The sequence below is a fragment of the Leptonychotes weddellii genome, chromosome 8, assembly GCF_054177405.1.
Source record: "Leptonychotes weddellii isolate Sample4059 chromosome 8, ASM5417740v2, whole genome shotgun sequence".
NCBI lineage: Eukaryota > Metazoa > Chordata > Mammalia > Carnivora > Phocidae > Leptonychotes > Leptonychotes weddellii.
The window spans coordinates 106,306,103-106,322,219 of NC_138376.1; the positions used below are offsets into that span (position 1 = coordinate 106,306,103).

Below are 16,117 nucleotides of genomic sequence, written 5' to 3' on the forward strand. Positions count from 1 at the left end.
TTTATAGTATGAATGAATAAATGAATGACTACTCAAACACTAACAAATTACACAATTTAATTCCTGTCTCATAGTCACAATTTGACTTCCAAGCATTTAGTACCCAAAACAGGACAAGAAACAAATTAGTGAAAAAGCTGGAGGAAAACAGACATCCCTTGAGAATGACTTTGTGTATAGAAACTTAAATATCTTTCAAAACTGAGTTGGTAACTAAGAGTGTCAAAAGATCCTAAAATTACTGCAATCAATATGTCACAAGTCTAGAGAGATCAAGCTTTATGCAAGTACCAGGTACTAATGCCAGAAATCCCGAGTGCTAATTCTTTTTTTCAGTTCAGGTAGTCTTCCCTGGAAAATCCATCTTATGTTTTAGTTAATGTCAAGGTTTCATACGAGAAGCACAGATTTCAAATATGGTTTCCCATTGTCGCTATACCTGTCAGATGAAGTTCCTCGATTTTTGTTTTAGTAAAACAATAGTCATAACCATAGCATGAACATGACTTTGAGGATAGGTGAGGGGGGGAGGTGCAGAGATAGAACTGAAGGAACTATGTGTCATAAGTAATAAAAAGAAATAGATGTCTCGTTCAGTTCTGTCTGGTTCTGGGAGCATTTATTAATCACCTACAGAGTATCAGGCACCATGCTAGGCACAGAGTAATCAGGGATGAATTAGGAATGAGGTGTTAGAACAGACGCATAAACAGATCATCGTGTTCATGTGATGGACTCAGGACTATGAGAGAGAGTCAGACTGCATTCAGTGAGAGGATGAAATTTCCCCAGGGGCTGTTCCTGGGGCTTTGGACTGAAATGTCAGGTCCAAAGTTTTAGAGTTTTATTGGCCAAGTCTTCTGCTAAGAAAAGCGCAGTCTTTAGAATGAGATTAACTTGGGTCTGAATGTAGGTTTCATCGATCACTAGCTGGGCAGCCTTGGACAGGTTATTGAACTATCCTGAGCACGGGTTCCTCATCTTTAAAATGGGAATAATTGATACTCCACCTTATTGGCAGAGAAGAGTACAGCATAGGAGTTGAGACTCTAGAGCTTGAGTATCTGTGTTTAAATCCCAGTTCTGTGGCTAACTAGCTATGCACCTGCATACATTGTTAGCATATTTATAGCTGTGTATCAGTTTACACATTTGTAAAATAGCAATGCTTATAGTACCTACTTCATGGTGATTCTTTAAATAACATAAATTAAAATTTTTCAAAGATTTATTTTATGTATTTGAGGGAGAGAGAAAGAGTAGAGGGAAGGGCAGGGGAAGCAAGGATCTCAAGCAGTCTCCCCAGTGAGCTTGGAGCCCCTCTTGGAGCTCGATCGCAGGACCCTGAGATCATAACCTGAGCCAAAACCAAGAGTCAGACACTTAATCAACTGAGCCACCCAGGTGCCCCTAAATTAAATTAAATTTTTATGAAGACTTTATGGCTTTAGTTTTTCTCGGGATGGTAGAGGCCGTGTACCGTCGCCGTTACTCTGAGGAGAGAACAGTTGGTAGAGGGGTGCAAAAATGCAGAGCAATAAAACCTTTAATTTGGAGAAGCAAAACCATACTCCACGGAAGCATCATCAACATCACCACCAGCACCAATACCTGCAAATGGGCAACAAGCAGCAGCCAAAATGAAGGCTTGACTATTGACCTGAAGAATTTTAGGAAACCAGGAGAGAAGATCTTCACCCAACGTAGCCTGCTCTTTGTGGGCAATCTTCCTCCTGACATCACTGAGGAGGAAAAGAGGGAACTATTTGAGAAATACGGGAAGACAGGTGAAGTCTTCATTCATAAGGATAAGGGCTTTGGCTTTATCCACTTGGAAACACGATCCTTAGTGGAGATGGCCAAAGAAGAACTGGACAACATGCTGCTCCATGGAAAGCAGCTGCTTGTGTGCTTGGCCTGCCATAGTGCATCCCTGACAGTCCGAAACCTTCCTCAGTATGTTTCCAATGAACTGCTGGAGGAAGCCTTTTCGGTGTTCGGCCAGGTGGAAAGGGCTGTAGTCCTCGTGGATGATCGAGGAAGGCCCTCAGGAAAAGGCGTTGTTGACTTCTCAGGGAAGCCAGCTGCTCGGAAAGCTCTGGACAGGTGCAGTGAAGCCTCCTTCCTGCTAACCACATTTCCTCGGCCTGTGACTGTGGAGCCCATGGACCAGTTGGATGATGAAGAGGGACTTCCAGAGAAGCTGGTGATAAAGAACCAGCAGTTTCACAAGGAGTGAGAGCAGCCACCCAGATTTGCACAGCCTGGCTCCTTTGAGTGTGAGTATGTCATGCGCTGGAAGGCACTCAGCGGCAGGACCAAGTGGACCGCAACATCAAGGAAGCTCATGAGAAGCTGGAGATGGAGATGGAGGCTGCTCGCCATGAGCACCAGGTCATGCTAATGAGACAGGATTTGATGAGGCATCAAGAAGAACTTCGGAGGTTGGAAGAGTTGCACAACCAAGAAGTGCAAAAACGAAAGCAACTGGAGCTCAGGCAGGAGGAGGAACGCAGGCGCCGTGAGGAAGAGATGCGGCGGCAACAGGAAGAAATGATGCGGCGACAGCAGGAAGGATTCAAGGGGACATGCCCTGATGCGAGAGAACAGGAGATACGGTTGGGCCAGTGGCTATGGGAGGTGCTATGGGCATCAACAACAGAGGCACCATGCCCCCTGTTCCGTACCAGCTGGTACCCCAGCTCCTCCAGGACCTGCCACCATGATGCCAGATGGAACCTTGGGATTGACTCCACCAATAACTGAACGCTTTGGCCAAGCTGCTACAATGGAAGGAATTGGGGCAATTGGTGGAACCCCTCCTGCGTTCAATCGTGCAGCTCCAAACAAACGTCGCTGATACTAATAAAAATTTCAATGTCTAGTTTCCCAAAAACCCTTAAAAGAAGGAGCCTTTTTGGACAAGCCAGAATTCTGCCCTGGAAAAGTGTTAGGGATTCCTCCCAATAGTTAGGTCTTCTTTGCCTGTACTATTCTAAGGGAGTTTGCTGGAGACTGAGGGCAAGGGAGGGGCGATATTTAACAAATCAGTTCTGTGTGGTATATCATTTAACTAATTGATTTTGTGTGGTGCATTCCTGAAGTCTCATGTGATTGTTGAGGGCCTGTGGTAGGGAGGGGGGGACCATGGCAAAATGGATCCAGTTAGAGCCCCCATTAATCTTGATCATTCCATTCATTTATTCTATTCTGTTCTATTTGGTTTCTCATTATACCCTCCAAACCCCAGAGACACTGCCGTGTACGCCAAAAAAACAAGCATCCCCCAGTGACCTTAGCCCTGTTGGTCCATTCACTCACAGGTGGGAATTCAGGCAAATGTCCACAGAGGTCACAGACAACATACATATGGTTCTGTTATATCCCATACATTACCCCTTCATGTCCTAAGGAAGACATTTTCTCTTAGAGATTTTCATTTTAGTGTAACATTAAAAAAAAAAAAATCTTGTGTTAAGTTGCCTCCATCTTTTTTCTTGGGTTAGGACAACCCAGGAACGGCCCTTTTGTGTCTATGATGTCGCTGTTCATAGCTTTTCTTGATAGGCCTAGTACAATCTTGGGAACAGGGTTGCTGTATGCTGAAGGTCAGACAGTAGCTCTTAGCCTTACCTATCTTAGGTAGTTATGCTGTGCATTTTTTTTTATTGGTGTACCATGTTTGATTTGTCCCTGATATCTTTGGAGTTTTTCTGAGAAATGGAGCAGTAATACAGCATCAACTTATTAAAATACATTTTAAGCCTTTAAAAAAAAAAGACTTTATGGTTTTAGAGCAATTTCAGGTCCACAGTAAAACAGCTGAAAGGGCACACATTCACAGCCTCCCCACTGTCAGCATCCCCCACCAGAATGCTACATTTGCCCCAATTGCTGAACCTACACTGACACGTCATAATCACTCCAAGTCCATAGTTTACCTTCAGGTTCACTCTTTGGTATATAGTCTATGGGTTCTGACAACTGTATACTCACATGTATCCATCATTAGAGTATCATGCAGAGTATTTTCACTGCCTTAGAAAGGCCCTGTGCTCTGCCTCATTGTCCTCCCCCTAAAACCCCTGGTAACCACTGATCATTTTACTGTCTCCGTAGTTTTGCATGTTCTAGAATGTCATATAGTTGGAATCATATAGTATGTAGCCTGTTCAGATAGGCTCCTTCCACTTAGTCACATGCATTTAACTTTCCTCCATGTCTTTTCCTGGCTCCATAGCTCAAGTCTTTTTAGTCCTGAAGAGCAGTCCATCCCCTGGATGCACTACAGTTTATTTATCCATTCACTTATTGAAAGACATCTTGGTTGCTTCTGAGTTTGGGCAATTATGACCAAAGCTGCTATAAACATCCATGTGCAGGTTTTTGTTTGGACATAAGTTTTCAGCTCCTGGGGATAAATACCAAGGAGTGTGATTGTGGAATTGTGTGGGATACCCCTCTTTTTAAAGAAAAAAAAATGTTGCCCTCTCCCTTCCCAGGGCTGGGCATTTATCATCAAATTTAGATCCATCTTCAAACTAACATATACATAGTTACAGTAGGGAGCAGTGGGAAATATCTTTCTCATTTTAAATATTTCTTCAGCTTAGCCTTGTAGTAGTAATTATAGCTGACATAATGACTCTTACGAATATCCTTATTTACATTCTTCCCTTCCTACAATAGCTGATTTCAAATGCCAAATCTCAGTTCATAACTCCCAGTTGAGCCTTAAGTACCTCTTCCAGCCTCATATTTTAATGTTCACAGTGATTACCAAGGCAGTAAATGATGCTGAAGTGTATTCTAGCCATCAAGAAAAGAATCCATTGTAGGCCGACAGATGGTAACTAGAGTTATTGTGGGGATTATTTCGTAATGTGTAAAAATATCAAGTCACTATGATGTACACCTGAAACCAGGAGGATGTTCTATGTCAATTATGCTTCAATAAATAAAATAAAGATCCAATATTATTTTTACAAAGAAAAAAGATCCCATTACACATAATATACTACCAATGATAATTGCTGTGTCCTGATTCTTAAGAAATTGGTATGTCGTATCTGTTTGAAATGATAAATTCTTATTAAGCAGAATATTTGATAAGCAAGAATACTGTTTTTCCCATCCTATTGGAAAACCAAGTTTAAGGCCTACAATGCTCAATAAAGCGGAAGCTGATAACATGGTGTCGTAGGTATTGGTAAGTCCCACTTCCTCTGGAGAAAAGAAGCTCAGGAACTTTCTTGATTGAAAAACACAGTGCATCTCTAGTGGCCTAGGATCCAGAAATTTCAAGTCAGCTAATGAATTAGAGGCCAGTGTTTATTCCAGAATATAAAATCGTTTTGTTGAAAAATGAGTATGAGCATTACGTATCGTGTCATTAAAGGAAGTTTCCTCTGAAAGCAAGAACGGCCTTCAACCAGACGTAAATATTCAATCGTTTACAAAGGACAGTACACTTTTTCTTAGAGGCAAATTATATCACCGTCCTGGTTCTTCTTCGTCCGTCTGTGAACAATGACCAAGGTCAATAACTGCACTCAAACAAAAGGGTGCCAAGTCCTTGTGAATGGAAGGGCCTCCAAGAAGGTAGTAAGAAAATGGTAGCTTAGGGCACCTAGGTGGCTCAGTTGGTTAAGCATCTGCCTTCGGCTCAGGTCATGATCCCGGGGTCCTGGGATCGAGCCCCGCATCGGGCTCCCTGCTCGGCGGGAAGCCTGCTTCTCCCTCTCCCACTCCCCCTGCTTGTGTTCCCTCCCTTGCTGCAACTCTCTCTGTCAAATAAATAAATAAAATCTTTAGAAAAATTAAAAAAAAAAAAGAAAAAGAAAATGGCAGCTTAATGAGATATATTTACCTCATGGGACACCAAAACATGGCCATTTGTTCTTTTATTTATTCACACATTTTTTCACAAATAAGTTTTGTTATATTTTATTATTGAGATATAATTGACATATAACATTATGCTTCAGAATGTATCATAAGAATTTCAGAGTTTCACAAGTCGTGCAAATATATAAATTATTAAACTCATGTACATTTAGAAGAATCTATGACATTCCTTAATGTTCTCTTCCACTCAACTGTACTCTGCTTGGAAAATATGTACTTTAGAACAAACTCTAGCGACAAATACAGATCACAGTTTCTTGTTGCAAAATAAAAAAAAAGAAAAGAAACAAAAAGGAAAAAGGAAAAGTGTGATTTGATGAACAAAAGTAAAGTAATTTCTCCCATTGCAGTTACCAGTTTGGGCCGCGCCCTGGTGCCAGATGGCCTCCAGGTGGCGCCAGAGTACAGCAGATTTCTACCAACGTGTCAAACCAAGTTGAAGAAAAATGGGTTTTCCTGACATGAAATGGACAGTTACCTACATGGAAACTTAAAGTATGGTTTGTTTATCTCTGCATTATTTTCATGATTTTTAAAAATTGCGTTTTATACTATCAATAATCTGGCTCTTTTGCCAAATTTTAAGAGGAAGGGATTGTGAATGGTGTTTTCCTGACAAAAACTTCCTGTAAATATCAGCTATTCACATGCACCTGCTTACAATCCAAGCAGAAATTCAGGCTTTTTGAGGGCAAGCTCCATTCCTCTTTGTATATTTTCCCAGATTCTAGCTAATTAGAGCAAGTGCCCAAGAAATCCTTGATTAATTTTTAAATGATGCCGAGAAAAGAAGCAGCACAGTTTAAAACTGAAAGCCAGGGGGGCACCTGGGTGGCTCAGTAGGTTAAGCAGCTGACTTCTTGATTTTGGCTCAGGTCTTGATCTCAGGGTCATGATCTCAGGGTCTTGGGATCAAGCCCCTCCTCAGGCTCCAGGCTCAGTGGGGAGTCTGCTTCTCTCTCTCCCTTTTCCTCTCCCCTCCCCCTGCTCATGCTTTCTCTCTCTAAAATAAAGAAACAAATCTTAAAAACTAAAACAAAACAAAACTGAAAAGCCAAGGGCTTTTGTGATGATTGAGATTATAGAAACTGGAATACAGAGGAGAGGTTACTTAGTGAACTTAAAATAGGTATGTGGAATTGTCATGAAAAATGCCCTTGATGTGGTCATGGTCATTGTATTTTATTTTAAAATGCTCTTTGATAACAATGATATCTTTTCGGCACTTCTAGGAGCCCACTTTCCACCCAGCAGAACAAATCCAGAGAGTGTGTCCATCTCACACAGTGCTCAGTAAAGAGCAAATCCTCAATACTTAGTAGATGAATGAATGAATGAATGAATGATAAGCAGCTAGAGAAAGTCTTACAATGCTAGTTGGAATCAGTCAGTTGTAATTCCTGGAACAAGTTGCCAGGCATCTTCCTTTATGGAGTGTTGTATATCCTGATCTATTTATTTATATTTCCAGAATCTTCTCTTATATTACCTAATGTGGCTTTCTCTATAGATCACATTTACCCCCAGATTACACGTGCTCTACTTTCATACTTCTCCTAGGTCATAGGTCATATCTTCTCCAAGAGTCGTATCTTCTCCAAGGATCATATAATTAATGAGACTTTGGAAGAATTCAGGGCTACTTCTTAGTATTTTTTCCTGTATATTAAAGTGTGTTATAAAAATTCCAGAATTTCACAAATTCTGCAAACATAGAAATGACGCCATACATGAACCATGACTTAAACATATTATGTCTGACCAAGTGCATTTAAAAGAACCCATGACATATTCCTTTATGTTAAGCATGTTCTCTTAACTCATTAAGTCCCTAAAGGATGATTTGTTACTGCCCAGGTAGGGCAGGGGAGGGTGTGGGGTTAGTCATTTTAAAAACTATGAATCAGTCTCTGGGCTCACATTAACTGAGCCTTTCCTTCTACAGCAACTTCAGATTTATGCTGTGTCAGCAAATATGGATCGAGCTGCCTTCAAATATTAAATTTTTATCCTCTGGAATGGGACCTTAAGAAGCACTGGTGACCACCTGTGCCTCCTGGTCACCCAGATTCAAAAATGAATGAGTAGATTAGCCCTGAAATGTGGGGTGGGTGGGCAGACAATAACGGAATGCTTTCTACATGACATCCTGTCGGTGGGGCCACGGGGAGAACTTTGACTGCTCCCAGAGAGAAACACATCATAAGTGAGAAAAATGAAGAGGGTATTAAGCCATCTTGCCTTTAAATATAGCAACAATACTCTCATTTTGGCAAGTGTCAGCAAAGGACTGAGTAATGGAGTCAAATTCAGATAGAACCACATAAAAGGATCTGTAGAATGTATTCTCTAGGCAACCTTTCTCCCTGTTCCATTTGAACCGCAGTCTTCTTCCTTCTGTGGCCTCTTGGGTGGTTTTTTGAGACCAACGCCCCACCCTCTCTGCCCCCCACCAGCTCTCTAGGCCTCTCCCTTTCCTCTAGTGTCAGTCAACAAATAGACACAGACAGTGGGTCTCAAACTTGAAGGCTTCTCAGACATTTTGAGGGTACTTGTTCAAGAAGCAGAGGACTGGCCCTGGTACAGGATGCCCCTGCTCATCGCCACTGGGGAAAGTCTCCTCCTCCTATCTGATGGAATGGTGAAACTGTTCCTACTTGGGCTTACGATGTAGGTTTGCATATTGAGCAACAAGCTCTGAAGGCTGAACATTCATTTGCAGTAAGTACACTGTTCTAGTCAAGTCAAACCTACAGCAAAGTTAGCTATGATTTCACAGTGTATCATCAATAATGTACCGCAGGGTAATCAGGCATCACTGCTAAGCAGGCCACATAATTGACATAATTAATATTGCTTTTATACAAATCCCATCTTTAGATTTCCCCTTCTCATTCGATTATGCTCCTCCCAATGTTCTCACTCACATGATGATGTGAATAAGTTTAAACCAGAGTTTAGATAGATTTTGTGAAGCCATTTGGGTTTTGGTATAAGGAATAGTGTGGGAAAATAGAAAGACATTTGAAAAGTAAGTCATTAAAGAGAAGAAGGTAAAGTCGGGAAAAATAAAAACCCCAAACTTCCCAGATTCACAATATCATCCAGACTGCCTCTTTCCACGTGCCCTTGAATGACACAGGCATTTTCAGGATAAATGGCTAACTTGAACATCTTCAGAAAAACAGGAGGTAAATAGATTTTGACACCAACTTCTGACAGCGAGTTGGGAGGGAGACAGGGGTTGATAAAAAGGATATTGATGTGAAGCACCCATATAAAAAGGAACTTTGCCCAAGCATACTTTATGTCTTGCGGGGATGTTTAAGGTTGAGAGGTTAGAGAGGAGGAAAGTGGCCTCAGAAACAAAGTTTCTAGGTTAGGTGTGGACCTGAGTTGTTCTCAGGCACATCATTGCCAGGGAAGGATACTGTCAAGTAAAACTCCAGAAAAACAAGAAAATGATAATATTCATTTTATTTGTAGTGTTTTCATCTCCACTATTCTGTTTCAGCAATCTATCCTAGCCAGTGGATTAGAACAAGAAGAAATGAGTAGTTTATCCAGCTGAAGGGTAGCAGAATATGGCACATTTAGCATATTGATTATTTTGAGCTAAAGGCAATTGAGAAGCAGATACAAGAGAAGTTCTCTACCCTCCCCCATTTGCCTAAAAGCAAGACATACATTTGTGGGGGTGACCCCTCCCCGCTCTACCAGGAAGGACAGAAGTTAATCACCAGAGAAAACTATAGACTCATGTCTATCCAGAGACAGGCACCAGAGGAATCTACATAAGAAACTTTACTAATCTGGGGCACCTGGGTGGCTCAGTTGGTTAAGCGACTGCCTTCGGCTCAGGTCATGATCCCAGGGTCCTGGGATCGAGTCCCGCATCGGGCTCCCCGCTCTGCGGGGAGCCTGCTTCTCCCTCTCCCACTCCCCCTGCTTGTGTTCCCTCTCTCGCTGTGTCTCTCTCTGTCAAATAAATAAATAAATAAAATCTTTAAAAAAAAATAAAAAAAAAAAAAAAGAAACTTTACTAATCTGATCTTCCATTAGTTCACACATATATTCCCCTTCCCACAATTTGCTATTTTAGAAACTCAAAGTCCTTTTCCTTTGTCTCGACACTTCTCTGCATATTTATTGTTCTTTGGTTTAGATGCCAAATAACCCCCAAGTTCTAACCACCCCTTTGAGTTGCTCATCTCTGAGTGCTCCCATGTGGATGCATGCTGCACCTGCTAATAAAAGTGTGCTTGTTTCCTTCTTGTCAATCTGTCTGTTAGTCTGATTAATAGAGCCCTCCTGAGGCACCTAACATGAGTAGAGGAAAAAGTTGTTTTCCTCTCCTACACAGCTGACTACAGAGAAAATCAGCTTGTGAACTTTAACCAAATAAGATATTCTCTTGGAGAAATTCAGTGAGGACTGTAACACTATAAAAGGATAAGCTGAAATATACCAAAAGACAATAGCTCCAATGGCATATTCATTCTGTTACAGGGAGCAGAAAGCCTGGAGAAAAGGAAATAGGAACAAAATCCCAGAAACAATAAAGAAATACAATAATAAATTAATGATCTCATGATGGCAGGTGCACAGAATAGAAAGGTCACGTTTCCCAGGGGTCTGATCTTGCGACAGACTGAGTTGCAAGGCACCAGAAACTGCTCATTAAAGAGTGAAGACCTCATATTAGAAACTTCCCTCACTTCTATAAAGTAGTCAATGTCTAGATTTAATCCATCTTTTGTCACAAAAACATTCTTTAGAAGTGTCTACTTAAATTTAATACTTAAGTTGTAACTTTCCATTCTCCCTAATCACAATAAAGTTTCAAGATAAGAAAAATATTTTTTAAAGATTTATTTATTTATTTGAGAAAGAGAGAGAGCACACAAGTTGCGGGGAGGGGCAGAGGGAGAGAATCTCAAGCAGACTCCCTGCTGAGCACGGAGCCCAACTCGGGACTCGTTCTCATGACACATGAGATCGTGACCTGAGCCAAAACCAAGAGTCAGATGCTCAACCGACTGAGCCACCCAGGGGCCACAAGATAAAAATATTTTAAGATGAATCTCCTATTAGGTTGTTCAAGGTGGTTTAGTTTAGCGCCTAAGTGCTAAACCTAGTTTTAGTTTGAGCCACTAAGTTTTGACAGAAATCAAGTTAGAGCATTGAAATATTCTCCCATGGCAGCCCACCTCCCCCAGAGGGCCCCAAGGTATGTACATTTCACTGGGACTATTGGGCTCAATCCTGGTAGGACTCCCACCTCAAATGTGGTTGGAAACAGCCCTCCAGCTTCTTTCTGCATCTTCGGGCAGTGACCAACACTGCCCACTAGCTTTGAGGGTTCACTAAAGGCCCAGAACCACTTTATAAAGAGAGTGGTTCTCTTTACATGGCTCTTCATGGGTCCCCTGTGTCCCTGGGATTTCCAGGTGCCCATGGGGGCATTGCAAATCTGCTGCATCCAAGTTTCTCCAGCCAGATTTGAATGTCACACGGTGGTGGTAGTTTCATTTGAGTTAAGGCTGTAGTCCACAACACCACACAAATGACTGACATGGTCTATGAGAGAGGAACCAGTTGGGCATTTTGTAATGTATCTTTATGATGCAGGCAAGTCTGAGTTGTACTTCTATGGGCGTAGTATGGTAGTGTGATTAGAAACACAGGTTCTAGAGAAGCACTGCTTGGATTTGAATCCATTTACTTACTCTGTGACATCAGACCCTTCCTCTGTCTAGTGTCCTATCTATAAATTGAGGAATATATATCAATATAAAAATATGAGAGAGAGAGAGAAAGCTACTATGGGGGGGGGAAGTCTGATATGGATAGCTATAGTAAGACTACCCTAGGATGGGGTGGGGTTCATTTGTTTAAATCAGATTCAGCCAGGGGAGTGGGATCTAACAAATTACACTACAGAAAATTATGCCTTCAAATGAGGAACTGCAAACTCAGAAGGGAGTAATTAAAGTTCCTAATTGTACAACATTATTCAGAGGTCCTCCACCTCCTTCAATGAATTAGCATGCCTCCATAGATCCAATCCTAAAGGTATACTGAAAGAGATGTGGCTAGATTCTTCAAAAGTCAAATAGTATGCAAAGAAACTCAATAACAACTAAAAATGAAGCCACAGTTTTCTTGTCTCTTCTGTACTTCCCTTGGGTACTGTACATGCAAGCCAAGTTATCCCACACAAGCATGCTCACCCCCAGGCAGGATTAGGGCAAAAGAAGGAATCCAATATAGTATGTGGCAGAAATCTACAGGTCCAAAGAGGAGCTTACTTTGGACCAGTAGTTCTTAAACTTGGCTGCTTAAGCTGGAAACATCTGTGGAGTTTTAAAACTACCAACAGCAGTATGCTGGTAAACTGGCTTTTAGGGGCAGGTGGGGAGAACTCATTTGTGATTTGTAGTGTCTGCCAATTGCTATGGTAGAAATACCACATGGTGGCCAATTTCAAGACACCAACATGATGAACACGGGCTTGGGAAGAGCCTTCCAGCCAGGATGAGCCAGCTTCAGCACACAGCTAGGCCTCACCAGGGACTCTGTTTTAGATGGTGAGGGGGAGGCCCGAGAAGAGGGTCACTGAAAACCAGCACCACGTGATTCTAATGTGCAGCCATGTTCGAGAACGCCGACCCAGTTCCTGTGGCTTTCTCTCAGGCTGCTTCTGCCGGCACCGTCTCATCCTCTGCTCTACAACTGTCCGGTCAGTACGTTGTTCCTTCTAAAAATTGTTGCTATTTTTTAATATTGTGCTTTAGGAAAGCTGCTTCTGCTCTCCTGCCCTTGGTTGCTCACTGGGAGTGTGGAGTGGATGGTCTCTAAAAGCAGTTGATTTGTTCAAAACCATGCGTTAAGTGATGTGTTGGAGGCACATTGTGGAAAACAAGGTTGGAAAACACTCTTCCTGACTTCAAGAGGCTTATGTCCGGAGGGCGAGGGACAGGAGTGAGCCAACAGCACCAGGAGGGTGTGAGAGAGGAACACAAAGAAGGGCGTCAGTGCAGGCGCCATTTATCTGCTAATCAGAACTTTCCCAAACCCTTTGTTGCATCTGGTGGGTAATTGGGGGCTAAACGCTCTTTTCCCCAGCCTCTTGGAGTGGCCATGAGACAGTTCTGCCCAGGGAGAGAGAGACAAGCCAAAATCAGCTGGGAGTTCCCAAAAAGGCTTTTGCTTTTTCTGTTTAAGAAAAAAAGAGAGTGAGAGAGAAAGAGAGAGAGCGCGAAAGAGAGCGAGAAATAGAAAGAGAGGATGAGAGAGAAAGAGCAGAAGAGAGAGAAAGAGAGAGAGAGCGAGAGAGAGGAGCACATACCCAAAGCTGATACTGCGTCTTGGCCCAGACCCCGTCTTACTTCTATCTGGAGCCCGAGGCAGCTGTTGGCGCTGCCACAACCATTTGTAACCATGAAGTAAACGCCAAGAGAATCACAGGTACACTTGCTCTAGCATCTTCCAGGCATCCAACAAACACCAGAAGCTTCCTCTGTTTGTATCCAGGCTTCTAAGTCAGGTTTTCTCTGACTAGCAGCAGAACACACACCAAACTGCAAATGGGTACAGGTATATACCCGAACTGGAAGATGGGATGCTTCATAGGTTGATTAACAGTTGAGCCAAATTGTAAAGGGTGAGGCAAATTAGTGATGGGGGAGGCATGGGGAAGAGAGGGGTTCTAAGCAGAAGACCCGTGTGAGCAGATACCTCCAGGCACAGAATAGTGTGGCTGGTTTTGGCACAGCAAGTAGAGAAGGTGACATGGGCGTCCACCTGAGGGCTTGGGGGAGCTGAAGCTGGAGAAGCCAGCAAGTGCCATGAAGCATCCATTGTGGTAACTAAAGGAATTAGAAATTTATCCTAAAGATAAAAGTTAACTTTTAAAGAATTTTAGGCTGAGAAGGTACATGGTTAAATTTGTGTTTTAAAAAGATAATGTTACCCTTTAATGCAGGATATTACCTCTCAGACTTTTTCTTATTCAATTCCTTTATTTATAGTAGGGAAAAATCAGAAACAACCTGAATGTCACCAATAAGACATGGTAAAATAAATTGGAATACTGCCGTATGATGGAATATTTTTGCAACTGCATTTTTAGGCACTGTGTTATTACACTAGTTGACATAATAACTAAAGAAAAATGCACAGTATAAAATTATATCCCACACAAATCAATTTTTTAGGAAAAATGGAAGAAACATTAGAAAAAGAATTATGAAATAATAATGACAGTTCTTGCTAGATAGTAGAGATACGACTGATGTTTATTTTCTTCTCTTACAGTTTTATTTTTCTAATTTTCTAAGTAAGACGTTTTCTAATGGGGGGGGATGTTACATAAAATGAAAGAATGGTGGCTGGAGGGGGCCAGACTAGAAGCAGAGAAATCAATGAGTTGGTATTTATTCATTTTTTTTCCTGAGTTTTTGTGTTGGGTGATCCAGAGTTGGAAAACAGTATTCCAGGAAATGCTCTGGGCTTTGCTCTCCTCCCTCAATAACCTACTGTGGTCCCCCAAGATTTCTTGATTTTCTGGAATCCCATTCCGTCTTTTGCACTTTCAAGGCTCCTGAGTGAATTTTGTCTCTGTGGGCTTCCTTAGCTCCAGCTTTTCCCACCACATTGGGTGAGCTCCCATTCCATCCTCCTGGGAAGTAGGAATGCCTCTGTTTTTCCTCTCCCCGGGAACAATGTGATCACACTAGTCACAGTTTCTGCTCTGACCACTGCTCTCACAATATGCAGCCCTGGAGAGCCTGGTTTATATCATGGGACTCTTTGTTACCAGTGAATGGGAACAATTGGGCTGAAGTGGGTGGTGGCCTAGGTTGGGCCTCTACTCAGAGGCAGTTAATCAGTGGGCTGACATTTTAAAGCTGAGTAGGCCCGTCAAGTTCCTGCCCTTGGGGACTCGAATTGGGAAGTACAGAGAGAACCAAGCATAGCTAAAGCCAAGAGGTAAGGCTGTGGTCATGATACATCATGAGAAAGCGGACATTATGAGTGGGCAGACTCAATGATGTAAGAAAAAATGTATGCAGAGTAGAGGTGAAAAGTGAGTTGTAGTGAGAGGTGAACAAAGCAAACCCCCCCAAAAATAACCAACTCACATAAACAGAAAGGATTCCAAGTGAAGGGTCTGACACCCCAGCTGTTGAAGTTCATAAACATTGTTGCCTTAACAGATGCTCACTGATCTACTGCTGCTTATTTTTTATTTTGGTTCATCTCCCTACGTTCCATGGGTTTCCTTATAATAATAAACCTGCCACCCCACCTTCCTTTGTACTTTATTTGACTTATGTTGTGAAGGTTTCTGTTTCTTGAAATCAGAAGGGCTAAACTTGAATTGTGGTGCTCCATTTACTTATTTATTGAATTATTTCTTCACTTATAAATTCTTTCATATATTCCACATAATCTATTAAAATAGTGCCAGTACTCTATGCACTAGGGACAAGAAGATAAGCAATACAATACTTGCCTTTAATGATTATTCAGTATTCGCCCTCACAACGATAATAGAACCTAAACATGAGAGGTAAGTAGAAGGATGGAATAGATACGGTTGAATATGGGATGTGGGTAAGAGAAGACCTAAGGAAAATGCAGGAGGAGAAATTTTAAATTACGTTTCAAGCTTCTGCCTGGGTCATTGAGAGGGTGACAGTACCATTCACCAAAATAAGGAATTCTGGAATAAGGAATGTTGAATTTAAAGACATCCAGGTCTGAAAAAATTAAAAATGAAAATAAAAATAAAGACATCCAGGTCTGGGTATCCAGTAAGCAGCTGTGGAAAGCAATCATAATTTAAGATTGGGATAGATTAGCACTGATTTAGGAAAAAATAAATATTACCAGTATTTGGATCTATGGCTTTTACAATGAGAGGAAAGCTAAGAACAGAATTCTAGGCAATAGTCAAGCGGAGGCCAGAGAAAGAGGTTTCCTGGAAGACAAAAGTAGGAATGATCCAAGTAATAGAACGGGAGAGAAATCTATTGTGGATACCAAGGAGCAGATTACTTCAAACAAGAGGACATAATCAACAGTGCAAACACCTCAGAGATGGTGAGAAAGACATAAATAGAAAAATGCTCACTATATTTGTAATACAGAAGTTACCGGTGCCCTAAATGAGAGGACTTATGAGAGAAAATCATTAAGATGG

At 41.7% G+C, this 16,117-nt stretch overlaps 1 pseudogene; it reads left to right on the forward strand.

Annotated features, from left to right (window-relative positions):
• Nucleotides 1-1,464: 1,464 nt before the first annotated feature.
• LOC102746067 (non-POU domain-containing octamer-binding protein pseudogene) lies at nt 1,465-3,218 on the forward strand (annotated as a pseudogene).
• Nucleotides 3,219-16,117: the final 12,899 nt, after the last annotated feature.